At 41.9% G+C, this 25,237-nt stretch overlaps 1 long non-coding RNA gene across 1 annotated transcript in view; it reads right to left on the minus strand.

The window, feature by feature from the left end:
• Window positions 1-25,237, minus strand: part of LOC122222521 — a 77,389-nt gene that overhangs the window by 27,538 nt on the left and 24,614 nt on the right. Inside the window, exons 3-4 of the long non-coding RNA XR_006203788.1 lie at window positions 14,739-14,810; window positions 1,455-1,504 (exon numbers count right to left, since the gene is read on the minus strand). This is a non-coding gene — a long non-coding RNA (uncharacterized LOC122222521). The remainder of the gene's footprint in view (window positions 1-1,454; window positions 1,505-14,738; window positions 14,811-25,237) is intronic.

Raw genomic sequence — 25,237 nt, forward strand, 5'->3', positions numbered from 1 at the left:
CGGAAGTTCAACTGACTGAGCCACCCAGGCGCCCTAACAATTCCACAATTCTGGGACCACAAAGCTCAAGTGGGAGGTGGGAGTCATGAGAGGTATAAACCCAGGACCTTGTGAGTCTGCCTTTTACCCACATCTCTTCAGCAAGCTGACTCCAAAGCCTCCCGAGATAAGCAAGCACAAACCTTCCCCCACAACTTCAGGAAGGCAGCGCCTAGGCCCTGTGCCTCTGGCCCCTCCCCTCCATGTCATCTAGACAAAAGGGACACTCCATCCCCACCCAGGCCCAGCAGAAGAGCAGGGGTGAGGAAAAGAAGTTCAAAATAACTCATTACAGGTCCAGCCCCTCCAAAGATGCCAGGTTTCCTTAACCTGAAAAGACTGAGTAGCAATTAATGAAATGCCATTATGTAATAACAATGATGGTTTTATGGCTCTTTTATATGATTTTTAAAGGTGCTTATGGCCTACGAAGGTCTTAGGGTAACTACCAGGCATTTGTTTTATATTAACATTTTGTTATGTTGGCATAGTTTTGTGTGTGTGGTTTTGAGTCCTTTTTTTTTTTTTAACTTAACAGTCTACTATGAACATTTTCCCATGCCTTAAAGTAATTTTGAAAACCATAATTTTTAATGGCTGTTAATGTGCCATCATAAGGATAAGCAAGGCATCAGTTACTTAGTAATTCCTCTCTTGTTAGATCATTGGATTGTTTCCATTTTTTCTATTAAATATAAAACCACCAGAAATTCTTATGCGTACATTTTTGTGTGAATCTCTAATTGTTTCCAAAGAATAAATTCCTAGAAGTGGAATTACAAGGTCAAAGTAGGTGAGTGTCTCAAGGCTCTTGGACAAAGTGTCAAATTACCTAATAAAAAGATAATGCCAATTTTTACTCCCATAGTCAGAACAAAGAGCCCCTATGTCATCTCTGTGCCTCAGTTTCCTCATCTGTAAAATGGGGATAACAATAATGTACCTAAGTCATTGTGCTTATTAAATCAGTCAGTATAAGTAGAATATTTAAAATAGTGCCTACACTCTTGTCATTTTGAAAAATACTTGTCAATTTGTTAGGTTAAAAAGTAACAAATTGTTGCTTTAAGTTATATTTCTTTGATTATTATTGGAGCTGAAGACACTTCCATGTGTATTTCTTTTGTGAAGTATCTGTTTATGTCCCTTACTCATAAAAGGAAAACTTTCAAAAATCTCCCCCTAATAATGCTCATTATGACACAACGTAGTTAACGATTCTTAAAGCTACTGGAAATTTTCTTGCTGTATCTTTGAGGCTTAAAAATTCAAATAATTCCTCATTTTTTATTACTTGACTTTTGTCTTATAGCAATTATCACTTTCCTACAAGGCCAATAAAAAAAAATTGCACAGGTTTGATTTTTTTTTAATGACTTTCGGCATAAGCCACACATGAATCAGCTTATACTTACATTCTTATGTCTCAAGAAGGCTCATCATCTGTTCTTTAAGTGAAATAACTCTATGGAAACAGTAAAAAGCATTGCACAAATGAACAAATTCTGCTCCCAAGACACTCAAACATCCAGACTCTCAATGTTTCTTTACTGTGGCCCCCAGACACCCCAATACTCTGAGAGAACCCTGGGAGATTCCATTCAAAAAGGAGACCCCAAGGCCCTTCCTCACACCCCCTAAATAGAATCTCAGACGACTGAACCTTGGAATCTGCCTATTTCACAAGCTTCTTGAGTGATTATCTAAGAATCACAATGCTAAATTATGTCTTGTTTGCCAGAGCTCATGGTTTGTAATCGGTCTCACAAAGAATAATTAAACCAAAAATAGAAATTCTTTGTCAGAACTATAGTAAATACGTACTAAAGTGTTATTATTTCTGTTAAACATGGATCTCCCAGTAATTTGTTAACTGATCAACATAGGTAAATATAGAGACTTTGCCCCCACCCCTGCCCCCATTTCTAGCTGTGTGGCCTTAATAAGTGTCTTAATTTACTGCACCTCGATCTCCTCATTTGTAGGGGGAAAACTAAGGTACCCGCCTCAGAGAATCATTTCAGGAATTGACTTAGACTGTATATAGTCAGCGTCTAACACAATTTCTGGCATCCACAAAAAAGAATGGCGGTTGTTAGGTCAGCGGGATGAGAATTTGTGCAACTGAGGAGAAGGAGGAGAGATCGGTCTACAGCAACAGCTAATAATTATGGAACACCATAGTTTATAAACCACTTTCACAGAAACATCTTATTTGATCCTCTCAACATTTCAGTGAGATGGGAAGAAAACGTTGCTAATATATCCCTTTTATAGACTGAGGCAACTGCAGGCTGATCAAGGCTGCAAAGTTACGTGGTTAGTAAGGGGTAGAGCTTGAACTTCTGCCTCTAGAATCCAGTATCTCAACCCTTGTTAAAAACATAAAAGCACAGAGTCTCCTAGAGACTACAGTCCCTATAGTTAGTTACTTTATGATTGGAAATGTTCTCTAGTGTACTCAGTCTAAAGAATACTGTTTCAGGGCTTACAGAATACAATAAGCAACAGCTAAATGAAAAGGAGAGCAATTATCATTTTTCCAGAATCTTAGCTTATCCTAAATTGCACTCAGTTTACCTACAGTTCAAGGAATACCACCATGGCCATTTTTAAAACTTCCATATTACAAAACCATCTCAGACAGGCTTAAAGGACAATTCAAAATGCCCTGTCTTCCTCTGAGACCTCACAGCCTCTCTCACTTAGAGCTGTTGGTTCTTTGCTGGCTCCCCTTGCAAATCCCAAGCATCCTCCTTTGCTTTAAAGAGTGTTTGCATAATATTCGTGGTAAGATTTAGGTCCAAATTATCAAAATGAAAATCCTGTGTCCTGAGGTACAAGCTAATGAAAACAGATCTTATTTTTATTCAATTCCCTAAACTCCTGATGCAGAAGATGCTCTCGTCCGCACCATTTTTCTTCAGTTTTCTCCGCAACCAGAAATATTATCTGAAGAATCATAAAACTATGGGGGAAACAACTCACTGAGATTGTAAACAGCATATCACTCTTCACAGATCAATGCGTCGTTTGAATATAGCCTCATTCTGTGTTCCCAGCTTCCAGTCAGGGCCATTCATAGTTCAGCACTTCATAATTACATACAATTAGCAGCTCGAGGCTGAGCAGCAGAGTGACTGGTAAGCACTAAAAGCTACAAATCTGTTCTGCAGTAGTGTATATTTTTTTCCTCCCTTGATTTTCTTTATTGTTGTTTTGCTTGTTGCCTATTAGCATACCTCTGGGGAATGTTTCAAAGATGTAATGTTAACGAGCAAACACTTGTGAGATTGCCAGCCATTTCAAAATGACTTTCTTTCTTTCCAGGGCACAGCAAGGGGAAAAATGAACGGACACATTGTTATGCAGCAAAATAGAATTATGCAGAAAATGCAAAATTATGCAAAACATTATTTATGCAGAGCACATCCCTGAACAATTCAGGGCATCATTGATTAGCAGTAAGAAAGTAGGAATAGATCTGAATATTACCGTCTACTAAAGAATCTTGTGGGGCACCTGGGTGGCTCAGTCAGTTAAGCGTCCGACTTCGGCTCAGGTCATGATCTCAGGGTTTGTGAGTTCGAGCCCCCCATCGGGCTCTGGGCTGAAAGCTCTGACAGCTTTCATTTCTGTCTCCCTCTCTCTCTGCCCCTCCCCCTGCCCCGGTGTGCTGTCTCTCCCTCTCTCTCTCAATCTCTCTCAAAAATAGATAAACATAAAAAATAATAATAATTAAAAAAATAAAAATCTTGTTAATACAAGAATATCATGGATATCTCGCTGCAAGAGTCAGGAGTTACTGTCCCTGAGCTCATGGACCAAATGATAAGGTAATAATAACCTGGAGGGGCAAAGGAAGTAGAGATTTGCAAGAGGAGTAAGGGACTCAAAGGTCACTGGATAATAACAATAAAACAATAAAAACAACAGCTGTGACATGAACACCGCTAACATTGAATGCTTGCTGCAGGGGCGCCTGGGTGGCTCAGTTGGCTAGGCGGCTGACTTCGGCTCAGGTCATGATCTCGCGGTCCGCGAGTTCGAGCCCCGCGTCGGGCTCTGGGCTGATGGCTCAGAGCCTGGAGCCTGCTTCCGATTCTGTGTCTCCCTCTCTCTCTGCCCTTCCCCATTCATGCTCTGTCTCTCTCTGTCCCAAAAATAAATAAACGTTAAAAAAAAAAAAAAAAAAATTTGAATGCTTGCTGCATCACAGGCATTAATCCATTTATTCCTCACAACCATGCTGTGAAGTAGGTAAAGTTACCAACCCATTTTACAGCTGAAGGAACTAAGGCTCAGAGTGAAAAAATGAGCAAAGAGAGACTTGAAACCCTAAAACCTGCTCTGAAGCCCTTTTTCCTCATGGCTGCCAACGAACGGTGCTCCACCGATGGGGTGTTCTTGACCCAGGCTTCTAACTTCTCAGGTGTAGAGGTCCTTGTCACATTGACGACAATAGCGGACATTTCCTCAGGAAAATGTAAGCTCATACCAAATTTCGTAAATAATCTGAAGATACAAAGATTCCTTGAGGTGTATCCTTGGACCCTTCTGCAGAGCCTTATTCTAGATGAAGCCGGTAATGAAATTGACACATGGGGTTGACTTTCGACACTCGCAGATGCAATAGATCTCTCATAAGTCACAAACCATCATTCTTAAGGTGCAGTGAGACAAAGGACACGTGCACCATCCCCCTTCTTTTCGAGAACTTAAGACCATGGCCCTCCTTTTTGCTCTCCAATTCTGCGCTAAGGTTTTGTGTTTGCAATTATATGTTATCCTTGTAGTTCTAATTTGTTCAATTAGCACTCATTTAATGCTTCTTTTCGGTGCCCTCTCTACCCAAGAGCAGTTATTATTACTGTTTGTGGCAAATGGAAGGAAGGGAGGGAGGCCTGGAGGGAGGGAAAGGGTTCTATAAATGCCAGCCTGCTGTGGAACTCCTCTGGTCCCCAGATCCTCTGAACAACTCAGTTCTCATCATGTCCTCCTTTCTCTCAGAAAATTTTTGCTTTCAGAATTTCCAGGTGGAACAGGCACCAAACTAATAGACCAATTATGTTTTCTTTGAGAAAAGTAGTAATTATATTGGCAGTTTACTAACATATCCAGCATACTCATGCAAGTAGAGCCCATAGCTCCCACCATAAGGGGCTTTGAGGGTGATGTCCACTGTGCCAAAATCCAGGAACTTCCCAGAAGTGCCCACAGACTGAGAGTGCCACGTAGAAGGCAGGATGGGATGAGAAACCCCTCCCACCAGACTCAGGGAAGACATCACGAGGACACTGACATTTGAGCACGGTCTCGCAGGATCAATAAGAAGTGGTCAGTAGAGAAAGGAGAAAGTGTGTGCCAAGTGGAAGGAAGGTCAGGAGCAAGAGCATGAGAAGAGAGGAGACCATGAGAAGTTCTGAGTCTTAGAGAGAAGGCCAGAAGGATAGGCTGGGGCCAGGCCATGCAAGGACACATACCTTGGGCCAAAAAATTAACTGTATCCTTTAAGCTACTGGTTCTCAAATTTTAGTGTCCATAAAAGCCACCTGAGTATTTGTTGCAAGTCCCTGGGCCTGCTCCCAGAACTCCTGAATAATAGGTGAACATTTGATAAGGAGGTGATCCAAATGCAAGTGGTCTTCAGACCACACTTTTTTTTTTAAAAATTTTTTTTCTACATTTATTTATTTTTGATAAACAGAGAGAGACAGCATGAGCAGGAGAGGGGCAGAGAGAGACGGAGACACAGAATCAGAATCAGAAGCAGGCTCCAGGCTCTGAGCTGTCAGCACAGAGCCCGACATGGGGCTCGAACCCACGGACCGCGAGATCATGACCTGAGCCAAAGTCGGAAGCTTAACCGACTGAGCCACCCAGGCGCCCCCTTTTTTTTTTTAATTTTTTTCTACATTTATTTATTTTTGAGAAACAGAGAGAGACAGCATGAGCAGGAGAGGGGCAGAGAGAGACCAGACCACACTTTAAAACAATTAAATATCTCAGGATCCCCCCCCCCCCCAAAAAAAAAAGAGAGATTAGAGTGGGAGAGAGCAAAAGCATAGGAGACTGTTAAAAACTGAGAACAAACTGAGGGTTGATGGGGGGTGGGAGGGAGGGGAGGGTGGGTGATGGGTATTGAGGAGGGCACCTTTTGGGATGAGCACTGGGTGTTGTATGGAAACCAATTTGACAATAAATTTCATATATTGAAAAAAAAATAAAATAAAATAAAACAAATAAAGACAACAAAACTCTGCTGAAAGCAAAGGAAAGGCTGCTAGCAAACTAAATGGTTTGCTGACAAAGGAGCCGTCTTTATACCCATCGCACAGAAGATAATGTGCACACGGGAACCCAGAGCCCCATTTGGCCGGATCCATAGTGATTCCTGAGTGTTACAATCCCATCCAAAGACACTCTGCCCTTACACCAGAAGATAAGGGCCAGAAACAGTCCCCACCACTCAAGACAACCACACACATGGCCCATACCTGGAAACACTTACCTATGGAAAGTGCCAGTCGCGATGCCTGGCCTTACTAGGTACTCGGTGATGACTGTGAACAGCATCTCCTCTCTGAAAGAGGAAATCTAAGACCCTCATTTCAGTAATTCAGAAATTCTATAGTAACAAACACCTAGCTGCATTTTGGTCAGCAAAGACACCATTTCGCCAACATAATGCAGGTGAAACAGCAATCCCCTATAATGGGTATTCACCCTTGCTTTATAAAGGGGTTTTGAAAGTTCTTCTTTGAAGTTGTATGAGGACGAGATCTTTCTAGGCTTCTGGCAGAGTTTCCACCTACTACTGGCTGAGGTAGGAAGACATTGCCCAGATCTTTGTGTTTAGCCCTGAGAGTCTGAGCTGAGTAGCTGGGAAGGTTTGGATTTACGCTCTTGGTTATCAGCAGATCAGAAATACGCATTTAGCCCTTCAGAGAGCTGTTGAGAACCATTATATCACACACACCAGTGAGCACAGGATCTCTCTCAGAGGCACCAAACAGCCTCTGAGTGAACAATACGTGACCCACTCCTGAGCTCTCTGAGGCCTGCCCCCATTGGAAGGTTTTCAGTGATAGTCAAACTTTTCATCTTTAAAAAGGGAGGATTCAGAGGGTGCATGGGTTGCTCTGTCAGTTAAGCATCTGACTCTTGATTTCCAGATAGGTCATGATCTCATGGTTTGTGAGATCAAACCCCAGTCAGGCTCTGCACTGGCAGCATGGAGCCTGCTTGGGATTCTCTCTCTGTGTCCCTCCCCCATTCACATGCACACACATGTGGGCGTGCTTTCTCTCTCTCACTCTCTCTCTCTCTCTCTCAAAATAAATAAACATTTAAAATATATATACATATACATATACATATATATATATATATATATATATATATATATATATACACACACATATAAATTAAAAGGGAAGATTCAGCTCTCGATGCCAGGAACCACCTTCTGCAGCCCACCTCTGTGCTCAACTCATCTGCTTCAGCATTCATCACATCCCAAAGGTTTGACAGCCTCAGCCTCGCCACTTAGAAGGAATGTGTGATGTCCATTGGTTAGCTGTTGAGACCTAACAGCATAAATATGTGTCCAGGGCCACTCTAATAGTCAACAAGTTTCTCCTGAAATGGATCAGGCTTCTTACAAGACATGCTGGAAAACGGTAAATACCTTCCCTCTAAGACTGTTCAGTGTTTACTTCACTAAAACACTCCATTATCGCACACTGAGTGAGAGAAGGGACATGGGGAGGACCCAATTTTGTGGTGATTAAATGCAGAGTAATTGTTGAAATTATTTGCATTTGTATGAATAACACTAACTTTTAAGACTGTATCATTTAAAGCAAATTGTCGGATATTATTTTTCTGGCAGCAATAATCAGGCATTTTTCATAAAATGGCTTCCTCGCAAGAAAATCGCCAAATAATGGCAGAAACACACCCAGCTCTAAATACAATGAAGCGTGAGGAGGCAAAGTCAAGATTAAAATGGCTCTCACGCTGTGGATACACTGAAATGATGTCTTGCTGTTCCCGGGCACACTGGGAGCCGCTGCTGAGGCGCTAATGGGCCCCACACAGGTCTTTAGAGTGGCATCCTTGCAGGGCGTCTGTAATAACTGGGCTTAGGGGTATGCCAGACGAAGTGAACGCAGGGCCCAGTGCTCTTGGGAGAACAAAAGCTTGTCTGCACCAGAGGAGATGTGGAGGCTTCTGCCCAGGACTTGTGCAGGTTCTGACAGCCTGTTTGCCCCCTTGTTCCATGAGGCCACACATGAGGTTCCTGGTTCACAAAAGCCACACAAGAGGCCTCCACACAGGCCCATGGTAGGGCCAGAAAACACTGGAATCCCAAAGCTAATTATTTTCCTACTGCCACCTTACCTCCCTTACCCCCACCAAAAAAGAGATTGCAGGGCCCTTTAGAAGAGTGTCACCTTTTGAGAATGAGTTTAGAATGAGTTCTTATGTTATACCTCTCCCAGCAATCCTAGTCCCATAAAAGGCTACCTCTAATGCTTGGGAACGATATCCGAGTTATATTTTCAAATAAGAACTACAGATTTAAAACCTCTTCTGATTTGTTTCATGTATTACTTTTGAATTTGTTTTCGGTTCTGTCAACAAGTGTGTGTTGAGTGTCTTCATGTACCCATACCTTCCCAAGACCATTCAGATGAAGAGCAAGCCCTTCTTCTGGTGACCCGGGCCATCAGTGAGCCAGCCCTCTTCCTCGTCCCACTGCATCCCCTACCTTCCCAAGGTTGCCTTGTGCTGGCTCCCTCTCATCAGCTCTCCACCAGCTTCAGAACTGCCACACAGGTCTTCCACAGAGTTCCTTCTGTTCTGTTCCGTGATGCATCATATTTGTGCTCAGGCCTACATCTTCCTGGAAACTCTGCCCAGACGGGCCCCCTCCTACTTGCTTTCAATTTATTCCTACATTTCCTTCCAAGGGCTCCTGCCGATTTATCCAACATTCACCAAGTTCTTGCTGAAGGCTGTTATTCCGGAATGCTCTGTCCCTACTGATATTTGTCCCACTTAAATATCCAATTTTCCTCTTTTCTTTCATATATGTATAGTTTCTTCCAACTGGGATTTGGAATTTGCAAAAGTGGAAGCCAGGTCTTTTAGTTCTCATTGTGGATTCATCTCACATCCCTCTGATGCCTACTATGTGCCAGTCATGCTGTCTCTCAAAGGATCAAAAATGGTACTTACTATAGAGTATACACTGAATAAATGAATAAACATTTTATGGCTTAATAAACAAACTCTGGAATTTAAGAAACAAGGCAAAGAAAGAAAGAAAAACAGAGACAAACAAAAAACCCCAGACTTTTAACTGTAACAAACAAACTGATGGTTACCAGACAGGAGGTGGGTGGGGGATGGGTGAAATGGATTAAGAGTACACTTATTGGGGGCACCTGGGTGGCTCAGTCAGTTGAGCATCCCACTTCAGCTCAGGTCATGATCTCATGGTTCGTGGGTTTGAGCCCCACATCGGGCTCTGTGATGACAGCTCAGAGCCTGGAGACTGCTTCAGATTCTGTGTCTCCCTCTCTCTCTCTGCCCATCCCCCACTTGTACTCTCCCTCTCTCTCAAAAATAAATAAATAAACATTTTAAAAAATTTTTTTAAATGAGTACACTTGTTGGGGCGCCTGGGTGGCTCACTCGGCTAGGCAAAGGACTCCCGATTTTGGCTCAGGTCATGATCTCATGGTGAGTTCAAGCCCCATGTCAGGTTCTGCACTGACATTATGGAGCCTGCTTGGGATCCTCTGTCTCCCTCTCTCTGCCCCTCCCCCGCTTGCACTGTCTCCCTCGAAATAAATAAATAAACTTAAGAAAAAAAAAGAGTACACTTACCATGATGAGCACTGAGTAATGTATAGAATTGTTGAATACTATTTTGTACGCTTGAAACTAATATAGCATTGTGTGTTAATTCTACAGAATTTCAAAAAAAATTTTTTTAACAATTCATTAAAAATAAACAATAAACTCAGAATAGATAAATAAATAAAAAATAAACTCAGAACCCAGCAAGGTCATCAGATTCCACAGTTCCTTCTTATCTTAGAGGGACAAAAAGCTTAATAAATATGTACACATCCACTCTGCACATATTTTTTTAATATTTTTTAATGTTTATTTTTGAGAGAGAGAGAGTACAAGCAGGGGAGGGGCAGAGAGAGAAGGAAACACAGAATCTGACGCAGGCTCCAGGCCTCAGGCTCCAGAGCTGTCAGCACAGAGCCTGACACAGGGCTCAAGCTCATGAACCACGAGATCATGACCTGAGCCTGAGAAAGGAGGTTACCCCACCAGCAAAGTCAGATGCTCAACCGGCTGAGCCACCCAGGCACCCCCCACTCTGCACATATTTTTAACACATAGGATGCTATCTCTGCATGAGCAGGGATGACATCATTTTAAGCATTGAGCTTGACACTCCCTACCATGGCAGGGAAAATAGTCCAACCAACACCAAGTAAGTCATCCCACAGCAGAGAAGGAATAAGCCTCTGACTCTCTGGGACCCTTTGCATTTAGTGGGATGCAGAGTCAGTCTGGTAACCTGGCATGAAGGAAGCACAGCTCCATACCCACTTAGCCCCTGAAGGCCCTGACTTCCCAGCAATGCCCCAGAACCTGCACAGCGGAAACCAGGTGGTGGTGGCCCAGTCTCTTAGGTGAAGCAGATAGGCTGAGGCTCTCCTCCAGCTCCCCACCCCCAGACTTGTGCTTTGTTCACACCCAAACACTGACACACACCAACAGTCCACTGTGGAGATAGCAATTCTCTAAAGCAATTCTCTAAAGTGGTCACATCAGGGAAACTTCAGAACACCAGCTCTCGGGACAACTCTGGGGGACCAGCCAGGCAACAGACATTGACAGCTGAAGTGTTGACTTTCCCCAGTCCAAGTCATTCTGGGGATGACAAGGGACAATAGATAAATGGAATGGGATTTAAAATCCTGGTTCTAATAGCTGTGTGACCTCCGGCAATTTGCTTATTTGCTTAACGTCCTCTCTCTCTCTCTCTCTCTTTCTCTCTCTCTCTCAACTTCCTCATCTATAAAATGGGGGTCCTAGTAACACCTACTTAACTGAATGTGGAGAATTCAGTGATCCGGACAAGTGACATGGTTAACACAGTGCTTGTCACTCCATCACGGATCATGATTATTATCATTAACTGTTATCACTGAAATCCAAATTTGGACTTTTTCTCTCCCATCCTAACTGGCCACATACCAGGTGTCTCTGCAAGAATCCATTCGCTTTTCCCTTCCTCCTTGCCCACTCACATCCTCCAATTTTCTCTTTTGTTTCCCCTTCCCCCACGCCTATCCCTACCTACAACCAGGAAGACACAAGGGCTTGTTCCAAACTTACATCTGAAACAAAAGGAAGAAATGCCTCTGCATTAGACTCAACACCCAGTCGTGTTCACCACACTGCGGCTGTATCACCTGTCCTAGCTCATGCTCACAACAGCCCTTCATCAGCATTCCGTCATTACCATCTCTGCGCTGGAAACCCTCTAACTTCTCAGAAAACAGGGTGCTGTTTTAGAGATTTTCCTTGCGGACCACCTTAGGAAACCGTAATAAAAAATTTTCTCATTCAGCTTGTTGCAAGATAATGAAGCATTCTAGTATCTTCTATTTTGACCAAGACTCACCCAGAAAGCAAATTATTTAGAAAAAGGGAAAGTATATGTATGTATGCTAAAAAAATGGAAACTTGTCTTTGTTCATGAGAAATGCTCTGTATTCAGTGAAGCTGCCTGGGAAGCTTATCTTCTCTTTTAAAAAGTAAAATACAGTACAGAACATTTGTCTGGATTTTCCTGGAATTTTGTATGCTTGGGGATCTTGTTTTATTCTCCATTTACTGAATATTTGGTTATTAATATTTCAGTCTTTCAGTATGTATCTCGTGTAGTTATGGGAAAAGCATTTTGCTCTCTAGGAGACAAATACTACATCGAATAGCTCTGTTAACATGCCTTTTCATAAATTAGCAAACAATGTAGCTTTATCTTTTATTTATTAAATAATAAGACTGCTTTCATAAATAGCATTTTTCTTTATTTAACATATACCTGAAAAGATTATATGGCTTGAATTATCTCTCCATACCCTACTGTGATAGGCAGAATAATGTCCCCAAAAGTATCCACATCTTATTCCCCAGAACCTGTGATATGCCTTATATGGCAATGACTGGCACTAAGTGCCAGATGAGGAGATTATACTAAATTATTTGGATGGGCTCAATTGAATCATATGAGTTTTAATGGTGGAGATGTTTTCCTAGCTGCAGTAAGAGAGAGACACAGATACAATGACAGAAGAAGGGTCAGAGACATGCATGAGAACTCTACCCACCTTTGCTAGCTTTCAAGATGGCAGAAGAAACACTAGCCAAGGAATGTAGGCAGCCTCTAGAAGCTAGTTAAGGCAAAGAAACATATTCTCCTCTAGAAGCTCCAGAAAGGAAGGTTACCCCACCAGTTCCTTGATCTTGGCCCAGTGAGACCTTATTCTTGACCCATGTTAGACTTTTGAACTACAGAACTGTAAAATAATGAGATGGTATTGTTTAGTCCACTAACTTAGTGATAATGTATTACAACAGTAATAGAAAATAAATAACATTGACTCAGAACTAACCCTTTGATTTCAAAGCCAAGAAGAATGTGAGGTTCTTCTAGCATTCTAGAGTTTCTGTTAGAAATAGACTGGGTACCAGTTGCAGCTCTTTGCATATGGTATTCAGTTACTGGTATGGAGAGGAAGGAAGGAAGGGAGGAAGGAAGGTAGGTATGTCAGTCTAGTGACTGGGTAGACGCACAAAAGAGAGAAAAAATATAGCGTAGTGGTTTATAGATTATACAAGTTATGAACTATATGATTATTAAGGAATATTAAGCCACTACCAAACCAATCTGCCAAAAGAGAGTCTCTATCCCTTAATTTGGAATAAGTATAACCACAATTAGGAAGTCAATATGTGGGATGGTATTATTTTGTGAAGGACATTGAACAATTACATAATTTGATGTTTACTGTGGTAGAATAGTATTGCTTCTGTTAATGAAGAGAGTAAATTCCTAGGTACAATTCTTTGTCAGAAACTTAGTTAAAATTAAGAGACAGAGGATTCCCCTAAGCAGAAAAGAAAATGCTTAACATAAACGCCCTGTTGAGATAGCCCTATAATGAAAATATAGTGAACAAACATAAGTGATTAGTCTCAGATCTTCCCCACCTTCAGATGGGGAAAGGAGGGTGCTGAGATGGATAGGAAACACTAACAGGCTAAGTTGAGAATACTGAAGTCCAACCCCACAGAGGCAGTCACCATCGATTAGACAGAGCTAGGGGTATTTCTTCAAAATGATACAAACTCAAGCCCAGCACTGCACAATTTATATAGGCTTGAGGATTATTCTTTTTAACACTGCTATTGCAATAGATCTTCCTTTCCAGAAAATTCCATAATCAAAGTATCAGCATATATTATGATTTCTAAAAATTATGTACTTGTAATGGTAAAAGAGTAAACAGAAGCAGCCACCATTAGATTTTAGATTCAGTGAGGTTTCTGCATAATTGGCTATGTAATGTGAAAATTCCTGGTTGCATTCACTCTCCTCCAAAACCAACTGAACTCACAGAACTGTGAGTAGCAGTTCCCCTGGAGGTTCACGGTACAGATAAAAATATTACAAATTTGAGGAGAATTCCATTTTTTCCATTAGGGACTGTGTACCAATCACATTGTATTTTTTCATATTTGATAAATTGACAGATGACAGAGCCCATGGTGATAATAGTGATAGGTCTCCTAATTGCCCTTTGAAGTAAATTAATACATTCCTACCCTTAGCCTTCCTGCAGAAAGTACAGCCAAGTATTCTCATTAAACCTGCACAAAACAGAAAGGCACCTTCTGGGGAGTTTTGGCTAAATATAATCAGAACATGCACCAGAGAAATCAGAACATATGTACATCTGGAGACTTCAGAGTCAGTACTATTTGATTGCACACTTGTTCCATTCATTTAGGATAAAGTAGTAGCTTGGTGGTGATTGTATTGTCTCAAGAAGCCAAATTTTTATTAAGAAACCAACATCAGGGGCGCCTGCGTGGCTCAGTCGGTTAAGCGACCGACTTCGGCTCAGGTCATGATCTCGCGGTCCGTGAGTTCAAGCCCCGCGTCGGGCTCTGTGCGGACAGCTCAGAGCCTGGAGCCTGTTTCAGATTCTGTGTCTCCCTCTCTCTGACCCTCCCCTGTTCATGCTCTGTCTCTCCCTGTCTCAAAAATAAATAAAACGTTAAAAAAAAATTTAATATTAAGAAACCAACATCAGAGGAAACTTCTGCTCAGCCTATCTGACTTCTCTCAAACCAAACTGAAAGAAAGTTTTCTGATTATAGCTACTAAAAGACTCAGGCACTCAGAGAGATGATTCCGAGTCCCAAACTTTCTATTTTGCCATCTCCAAAGCCAGTAAAATGACTCCCAATCTATAATATTTCTGTATCTAAAAACACCTTATAGCTTTGCACTCCCAAAGCAACACAAAAGTCTTGCTACAGGAGCTGAAGAATATGGCATCATCATATCATATTCCTCATAAACTTACCTCCTTCAATATGTGAAGTCTCTTCAAAACAGATTGTCAAATCAAAGATGATCCATACGATATCCAGGTTCACTAAAAATCAAAACAATAGATACAAATGAAACAAATTCTCTACTTCTGTGCTAGAAAGTCTGCTCTCAAATTACACAAAATCAATTCTTGAAGATTTTTCAAAAGAAACTAAAGAAAACCATTCTCCCTAGATTGTCACTTAAACTTGAAAACTTGAATATGTGAGTTTTCCCATGATACATGAAGGTAGCCAAAGTAATGGGGAATATGAAGGTCTATACTTCTGCTGGATTCCTTCTCCACCCATCCCATCTTTAATGTGAAGGGCCATAAACCCAACAAACAGTGGAATCAGGGGAGCCAAAAGAACAATAACAGATCTAGTATAGTTCAGTACCAAAGGTGTTTATAAAAAGTGGGAATGCAAAAGCAAGGAGCAAATTATATATGAGATTATGAAGACATGAAAATTTAAGTTCAGGAGTAATTGTGGTTCCTTGGCTGCTCTTGGGGTGGCTTTGGTACTAACAGTCACTGAAGTGCTTAACTTCCACAGCAAGACGCAAGATCCCAAAACCAGTTCAAGGTGGATGGGACTGGTATAGCGTACTATGTAGTGTACTGTAGGTTGAAAGCCTAGGGTCTAAATCCCACATCTGCCACTTACTGGCAATGACTCAATCTCTTAAACCTCACTTTCCTCGTCTATGGAATGGAGATAATACAAGACAATACAATATCTCATAGGACTGTTATGAAGATGAATGCATCATACATGCATATAAGTCCTCCACATATACTAGAGAGTTAAAGTGGAGTTCGTGTAAAACATGGTTTATGTGAGACATGGGATGAAGGAAAAGAGCTGAGTGAGGAAATTTCGGCATGATGAGGGATCCCTAGCAGGCTGAAGGGAAGACCAAGTGGGGTGCCTCTGGTGGGAAACTTTGAGGATGATCACAAGAAGCTGAATGTAAGCAGAACAGTGATGTTAGAAGACCTAGAAGAATGACCACCGTTTGAATCCAATCCAAATGCCACTAGGCCAAATATAGAAACAGAGAACTAAAAAGGGGATTGCAAACATGTGGCTCACTCCCTCTCCATGTTCAAGAGGTTAACAAGAGAAGTAAAAAGCTGTTAACTATAGCAATAGAGCTCCACTGTCTAATCCTACTGTCCCGAAGAATCCCTGAGCTGTGACTGATATGAGGAGGTGCTGAGGTCTGGGGCAGAATTCCAGAGTCGGTCCATGTGAGGAGGGCCACCAGGACCATGAGGCTCTCAGGGGATAGATGCACCTGAGGCATTTTAAGAAACAGATAACGGACAATATTCAAGCCCTACCTACCACAGAGCCTGGCCTGCTGGAACTATAGACCTTTTGGGAGACAAGCTCCTACTTGGGAAGCACCAGCTTGTACCCATTCCACAAATACTCTCACTGGGGAAGAGTGTAGGAAAGAAGGTGAAGACCTCACTCCCTTCATGCTCCACGTGCCCAAAATCTCTCCCAAAATTAAACTGTTCTTACTTAATATCCCAAAAAGTTGATAGCATTCAAGAATGGGGTTGCGATGCCATCCAGATGAGCAAGTACTGATGAATAAACCCGAGTGTCTCTATGAAGAGCAGAAGAATGTCAAACAGCCATATTGAGTGCACACAGCCCATGGTGTGCCAAACAATGTAGCCGCCCTTCACCAAAGGATGAACCTAAGTAGACAAATACAACAGCAGGACATGTGCCTCCAAAGCGGCAGGAAGCTGAGGGTAAGGGAGATACAGACTCTGCTCCACTCTAACATATCATGTGACTTGGGGAGGGCCCTTCTCTGGGCCTGTTTTCTCATTTGTAAAATGAAGTATGGGAACTAAATAATCATCAGAGTTCTTCCTAGCACTTTCCACCTATAAATCAGAGGTTTGGGGTTTGAAGCTTCAGCCACTATTTCCTGCTATAACAAGATTCATCACTACATTGGGGACCACAGTGAAAGTCAGGGGAAATTGGCTCTATGCCCAGAAATGGTCCAGAGTTGATCATGGAGCCCCTCAAGGTGGGACCAGGGGGTAAGGGGTGAGGAGGATGATATTTTCCTCTAGCTTAGGGCAGGGTGGGGGTACCATCTGGCATCAGAATGAAGAATGTGGTTCCATTTCTTCCTTGTACTCCCCATTCTTCTCCAAAGCTGCCTGAAGTAGTTACTGACTTAGTAAGAAAGTATTAGAAGCCCAAGTTATTTCAATTAAAACTGTCCACAAGTCTAAATGTGAGGAATGTTTATTAAGAGAAAAAAATTAATTCTGCCATGTGCCTGAACCACAGATTGTCTGCAAAGTGGCCCATGTGGTATAGCCATATAAACTTTATTACCTAGTAAAAATTTGTGTCTTAAAACTCTTGGCAAGAGCCCTCCTTTAACTGACTCAGACTTTTTTTCCCTTGGCTGGCCCAGATATAGAAGAATTAGTGCCACCGAATAACATATTATATTAGGCACTTGCTTTTTGTAGTAGATACACTGCTCTTCGTACCATTCTAATGCTTTGTCATATAACTTAACTGCCACCTGAACAAGGAAGCAACTGTTCACATTTTTTTATACCTCTTAGCTGAAGATTCAAACTAAATTCAGGATCATTTGATTCTTGAAAGGTCCTTTCCTCCTTTGGATCTTTGATTCTCTACTCTCTTTGATATATGTGTTTATACAATCAGCACAGGAATGATTATTTAAAGTTTGAATTTTTCCTGAAATGTATTGTCTATTGAGTTCAAATGAAATGCAGAGCAGTACTTCAACATCTCACTGGTTTTGAAATTTGGGTTCTGGCTGACAATTCTTACATTTCTTTCCATTTTCTTTGAATTGCTAAGAAGCTATGTGTGTGTGTGTATGTGTGTGTGTGTGTTCTTTTAAATTTATAGTCAGCTCTGAAATTACAATGTAATAGCTTTAAAACAGTCCGAAGTGCCTCTAATGGGAATGAATTATAATGGAAAGTATCAAGAAAGGCACTGAGCATTATTTGGAATGCAGCTTTGCTTCTATCTTGGTTTATCCTTTGCCAGTGGCTCCATTAGGGTATCACTCAATCAGCCTCTCTGCTGGATAGCAAGTTTACATTCATCCATGCAGTAACCAGTCAAAGAAGAGGAGAAAGCTCTACTTTTGTAGAGCCATGGGCCCCTTGAGAAAAGAGGAGCTTTCTGTCAAACAGTTTCTAGTTCCACCAATGGTAGGAATGCCAAATGGAAAAATTCTGTCTCTTTTCACAAAATATATTTCATGTCTCTTCCCTTGCCCCTTCTGTAAGAGCTCCATGAATCATCAACACTAATACCCTCTTCTAAATAAATAAGAAGATATTTCATACCACGGGTGTGATGAAGTGAGGTAGTACTTAATTCTTCAGCCTTCCAGAAGCACATGTTGTAGCTCTTGATTATTTTTAAAAATGTAACAATGAAACTAATATAACAGTAATAATCACAGTCCTAAAGAACCTATTACATACTGGGCACTGAGCTAATTCTTTAGATACTTGAGCTCACTTAATCTTCACATACATCCGTACACAAACTCAATGGGACAGTATTGCCCCAATGTGATAGATGAGGAAATTGAGTCTTAATAATTTTTTTAATGTTTTTATTTATTTTTGAGAGAAAGAGAGAGAGAGAGCGCAGGGGGTGGGGGGGAGCAGAGAGAGAGGGAGGCAGAGGATCCGAAGCAGGCTTTGCACTGACAACAGAGAGTCCAACGCAGGGCTCAAACTCAAAAAACCATGAGATCGTGATCTGAGCCAAAGTCGGATGCTTAACCGACTAAGCCACCCAGGCTCCCCGAGACTTAACAATTTAATTAATTTCTGAAGATCACATCAGGAAATCAGGTAGAACTGAGTTCTAAGCCCATTGTGATCCTGAGCTGGCACTCTTAGCCAGTCCTATATGCTTGACAATAGTCCAAAGACATTTTGGAAAATCAAAAGATGACTTGGAATTCGTGTAATGAAGAAAAAGCAGTGTTGCTTAGATAGCTTTCTAAAGAATTCTCTCAAAAAGAAAGCTGTTTTGATTATGCATACATCTTAATTTGTTTTTAAGTTAAGATTTACTAGGTGTTTAGTATGTGCCAGGCATTTTTTTCTAAGTATTTTACAGGTATTAACTTGCTTGATACTTTCTACAATTACCATTTTACATCACTACAATGACCATCTTACAAGGGCACCTGGGTGGCTCAGTCGGTTGAGCATCCAACTTCGACTCAAGTCATGATCTCACAGCTGGCAAGTTTGAGTGAGTCCTACATCATCAGGCTCTCTACTGTCAGCAGAGACCACTTCAGACCTTCCTTCCCTCTCTCTCTCTCTGCTCTCCCACTTTCAATAATAAATAAACATTTTAAAAAAAATTACCATCTTACAGCTGAGGAAACTGAGGAAGATAGAAGCTAGGTAACATGGGGAAGGCCACACAGTAGTAAAAGTGGAGACTCAATTTGGAACTAGGTTCTTTGGCCCTAAAGTCCACCTTCTTAAGCTGACCCTACGCTGCCTCCCCTTAGTGATTATGGACACATTTGCTTATGAAAATAAAATCCTAAGGACAGCGCCTGGAGAAGCAAAAGCCAGACAATGGAACAGCTAAATTGGGTCGGCATAAGACACTAACAGGAATTTAGGAATAAGGGTGAAGACAAAGAGGACCCAGAATCATCACAAGGACGTGCCACCCAAGTTCAAAAGATGCACAAGAAAATTTTCAGAGGTGGGAATTGACATAGGACCATTCAAAAAGGAGATGTGTTATAATTTATTTTAAGCAGCTTGCTAAGTAGCCACCTCACGACACACAGACCCTTGAGAGAGGGCACTTTCAGTACTGATGGAATGGGGATGGTGTCTGTGGCATAGAAAAACACCAGCAGGCAGAGGAGATAAATCGCAAAAAGTCTGCAGAGATGGCTGGGATAAATGGGACCATCCTCCAGTGACCTACAGAGATGAGATTACCCACCATAAATAGGATGGAGACTCAAGCCAATTTCATTCAGTCTTTTAACTTTATTTATTTATTTATTTTGAGAGAGAGAACGTGAACACATGAGAGGGGGAGGGGCAGAGAGCAAGAGGGAGAGAGAAAATCCCAAGCAGGCTGTGCACTGTCCGTGCAGCCTGACACAGGGCTCGAATTCAGGAAGCATGAGATAATGATCGGAGGCGAAATCAAGAGTCGAGGGCTTAACCAACTGAGCCACCCAGGCTCCCCTTCATTCAGGCTCAATGGATAATCTCACTGCAACAAATGGAGGACTTGGGGACACCAAGACACCTGAAATCTAGGTTGAGTTAGACTGAAAACTTCTAATTTCTAAAATTAAACACTAATTCAGTCAGTATCTATGGAGTGCTCACTGAGTGCCAGGCTTTGTTTAAGACAATAGGCATACAACAGTGAGCAAAACAGACTTGGTCCCTGACCACTTGGAGCTTATACTATAGTGGGGAAGTCTGACAATTAAGCAATAACATGCACTGGATTGTGACAAACGATTTGATAAGGGAAGTTCAGGTGCCAGGGACCAGATGGCAAAGGACCCTAAGCTAACCCAGAAGAGGTGAAGCTTCTGAGGAGGTACGTTTATGCAGATAAATCGAGAAAGCACTGAGGAGAGTCTGCAAGGAGCCCTGCAACGTTTGGGAATGGAAAGGAGGTCACGTCTGGAACTTCACTCAGGAAAAGGAAAAATAAGGGGAGCGGTGGCACGCGAGGGGGCTGTGGAGGGCAGGCGGAGTCCGGTCACGTGGGGCTTGGAAGCAGTGCTGAGAAACTGGGGGCAAGAGGAAGACAATCTGAGTGTTGAAGAGGGTAGTGATATGATCGAATGAGAACTGCACGTTGTACAGTTAAAAAAATAATAATAAGGACCCTAAAGCCTGAAGGCAACATCCTCCGCGACCAGTTCAAGAGCTTCCAGAGGAGAAACATGGTCGAACCTCGGGAGTGAGCCAAGTTCAAGTGCAAATACAAGGTGAAACTCGCAGAGAAGTGGGCGTTCCTCGCGTTATAGCCTCAGCGGGGTACCGGAGCCCCTACCCTGCAATAAAACACCTCTGACCAACAACAAAAAATAATAAAAATAAAGTTTATAAAAGTAGGTGAGGCATTAAAATTATGTTTTATTTTCCTGAGCCGAAGACCTGTGGTATTTTTCACTTGATAAAGATGTCACTCCTACAGTGATCTATTCTGGAGTCATCTCTAACCATCTTCATATAGGATATAAATTTGTATGGTGCCCATCAACAAAGGTCATTCTGCATATACTCTGAGGACTGAACCCACAAGTATCACCCTTCTGTCTATTGTGTTTACTCAGATTCCTCAAAATTATTTAATTATTTAAAATGCACCTTCAGGAGCATCTGGCTGGCTCATGTGACTCTTGATCTCAGGGTCATGAGTTTGAGCCCCACATGAGATGTACAGATCACTTAAATTTAAAAAAAAATTTTTTTTTTAAATAGGGGCACCTGGATGGCACAGTCAGTTAAGCGTCCAACTCTTGGTTTCAGCTTAGATCATAATCACAGGGTTTGTGAGTTTGAGCCCCACATCAGGCTCCACGATGACAGTATGGAGCCTCCTTGGGATTCTCTCTCTCTGCCCCTCCCCTTCTCACTCTCTCTCTCTCTCTCTCTCTCACACACACACACAAAATAAACTTAAAAAAAAACTTTTAAAAAATAAAAATCAATAAAATGCACCTTCAGTGTATGTCAAACACTATTCTAAGGACTTGACAAATATTAACTCATTTAATCCTTATAACAATTCTATGAAGTAAGTACTGTTATGATTCTCATTTTACAGATGAGGATACTGAGGCTGAGAACAATCATACAACTAGTAAGAAGTAATGCAGGATTCCAACCAGTAGACTGGCTTCATAGCCCATGCACTCAAACCACTACCCCATGCAGCCTATCTGATTGATTCTGGGGAAGCTAAAGACAAAGTGGTCTAAGAAGGCATGACATGTACTAGTCATCTGCACAAACATTTATTGAGTCTGGGCCAGGATGGGGATACAACCATGAGTATGGCCTAATCTGTCCCTCCCAGCCTGCAGTGCTCAGTCTAGCAAAAGAACAGGCAATAACCCAAGATCACAATCCATGTAAGAGGAGCAAAGAGAGAGGATGTTAGCACCCAGTGGAAGGACATCTCATTCCCTCTAGGGCAGAGATGCCACCAGCAAAGAATTCCTGCAGAGGATGATGCTAGAAGTTACACTAAGGGGAGGTGGGATTTGACCAGCTGGCAAAGAAGGAAGGAACACAAGAGCACATAATGGTTTTGTTTGGAAAATAGCAAATTGTTCATCTTGGCTAGTGACTAGGGATCGCTGGGGGAAATGGCAGGGTATGGGGCTGGAGAGGTGGGATATTTCAGGCTTGCCTGAGCAGGACTGTCCCTGATATGCACAGAACATCCAGGTTCTCAGAAAGCACATGTTCTACTGATGTAACAGATCACACAATAAAAACACCCTGAGAGCAATGGCCCAGTTGTCTCTGTGGATTGTTACAGTGTTTCCTTGGCCAGAGACCTTTACTAAAATCTTTCTCTCCAGATCCTGAGCCTTTGCTGTAGGGCCCAATTTTGAAAATACAACATCCCCCAAATTCCTTCTCCGTGGACCTGGCATCCAAACCTTGTGAGTAAACTGCAGGTTATCCCCATGCCAGACTGAGTAATACCTTATAAAAGGAGTGACTACCTCAGGACTTCTGTCCCTTTGAAAAATAACTGAACTCTATACCAAGGATAAAAGTAAATCCCTAAATCCCAACACAATCTTTTTAAAAAACTGTATCAACTTCTCTCCCATAAAAGACCCAGAGCAGAGTTTCAGATGTTCATGCATGCATCTTCAAAATACCTCCCACCTTCGTGGGTTTTAACATTTCTCTTCTAATTGTAATAGTCAAAACAATTCTACTTTGTAACTAATTGTTGTGATTTCTATAAGCATTATGGCTAGAGCAGACTTTAAGCCAAGAACATAATTTGACTAACCTAACTGCACACATGTTCATATACACATTTCGTATATAAATACATATGTATGTTCAAACGAAAAGGCCAGGTTGGAGCTGGAACCAAATAGGCATAAAATTAACTAACATGACTTTATTGTATTCTCTACCTAATGCAAAAAGTTTTCCAAGAACTTTTATTTATTTCCCTCCCACAGGGAAGACTAATACTTTTTAGGCATGAATATTGTAAATAGAAAGAGGTCCATAGAGATTGCAGTGTGGCTATGACTTTGTGTAAAGCGGTGAGAGAAAGCGTGGATAATTCAGGAGAGAAAAATGGTAATGAGGCAATAAGGAGAACCCCTATTCCAACCTCCCCATTTTACAGATGAGGAAACAAAGGTCCAGAAAGAGCAGGCAGTTGACCCCAAGATACACCCGTAAGTGGAGAACCAGGACCAGAGCCACATTCTCTGATGTCTAGTTCAATTTTCTCTCCAATTCTTTACTTCTCAAACTATTTTATTTATAACTCCCAGGGGTTCACAGAAAAGAGCCACAAAGGGCCCGCAGTCACAGGATAAAGCTCAAGTATCAAATGTGCTTGAAGATTGGAGGGGAAGTCGTGTTTTATTAATTTAGTGTTTAAATATTAGAACAATACAAAAATAGTATGGATTTGGGGATTTTTAAATTTTTAATTGCATGAATTTTTGCAGAAAACTGCAGCAGACTTCAAAGAAAGGTTGTGCTTGTGGAAGCCTCTTGGACCACCCCACAGATTGCCCAGGGGAGCACAGGCCCACTGCTGCCTGCAGCCCACACACCACAGAACCTGCTCCAGAGAATCAGGGTGTCCCACAAAAGTGGAGCAAGCTTTTCTCACCCACCCTGCCCCAGACTGGGTCTGACCCTGAAGAGCCTAAGAAGTGGGCTGGGAAAGGAAAACCTTCAAGAAAGACTAACCCCCAGAGCCTGGGCCATCCTTCTCCAAAGGAAGGAAGAAGAATGAGTTAACTTGCAGGAGAAGTAAAGGGAGGAAAAGAACCCTTCGGAAGAGCTACAAAGCCCAGAAAGGACAGCCAGCCTGTCAGAAGTGCTAACGCTCAGAAGAGCAGAAATATTTCTGACACTGTAGTGAGAAAGGCCTTATTTTTGCTCTTAATGGCAAAGCAGAAAGGCTTGCTTGCCCAATGGATGTAAGCCATTGAATGAGACTCACAGCCAGACCCAAGGGACCACAGAAGTCTCTTACAATAGGCCCTCACAAGACTATAGTTTAGAATAGAAGCAATACAGTCCTGGGGCGCTTGGGTGGTTCACTCGGTTAAGCATCCAACTACTGATCTCAGCTCAGGTCACAAACTCAGGGCCATGAGATCAAGGCCTGTGTCAGGCTCTGTGCTGACAGCATGGAGCGTGCTTAAGATTCTCTCTCTCCCTCTGCCCCTCCTCTGCTCGTGTGCATGTGCACTCTCTCTCTCTCTCAAAAAAAATTTTTTAATTTTTAAAAATAAAAATAAAAAATAAATTTCTTAAAAATATCCATGCCTAGAGAAAACTCTTCCTCCTTTCCCTGTGATTAATTTTTCATTCTGCATGTAACATTTTTAAAAGCATTTGCTGTCTTTCCAGAATGTTCAATGTGTTTGATTTTTTTAATTCTATTAACTTAGTCACAGAGCCTCAAATATCACCAGGAAAGCAAATTATAATAGAACTGAGAAATATCAACTTAAAAGCTTTGGCAAGGCGGCTGAATTGGCATTATAATCACCAGGCTAAGAGGCGCTGTGAATAGAGGGCAGGAGCCAGACAGCACACTAAAAACAGACACTAATGTAAGCCTGATCACTAAAGGCTCCGTCCTATGTCCAGGATGCTAACAGCCAGGCACACATCTCTTGTGAGGAGACCAGGGAATCCTTCTGGGGAGAAACTGAATGACCCAGAGAAAAATAAGATCTAATGATCCTAATCTCTTAAGGCTTCCTTGAAAGCAAGGTTCACTTACAACCTGATCACCTTACAGAGAAGCCAACCTTATATTTACAATTTTCTATCAGCCCTTTTGTGCCTCAGATTTATTTTTTTAAGTTTATTTTTTTATTTTTTGAGAGAGACAGAGACAGCAGAAGTGGGGGAGGAAAGCGGGGGGAGGGGGGGCGGGGTGAAGAGAGAGAATCCCAAGCAGGCTCCAAGATGCCAATGCAGAGCCCAACGTGGGGCTCAAACTTACAAAACTATGAGATCGTGACCTAAATGGAAACCAAGAGTTGGACGCTCAACCGACTGAGCCACTCAGGCACCCCTGTGCCTCAAATTTAAATGGGAACAGACAGCAAAGGATCATTAGAAATTGGAAGAAAGACTTCAGTATGAAAGAGAGAGATCATAAAAACAAGTAGGAAAGAAGCACTTGGAGGAAA

This window comes from Panthera leo, chromosome B3, assembly GCF_018350215.1.
Source record: "Panthera leo isolate Ple1 chromosome B3, P.leo_Ple1_pat1.1, whole genome shotgun sequence".
NCBI lineage: Eukaryota > Metazoa > Chordata > Mammalia > Carnivora > Felidae > Panthera > Panthera leo.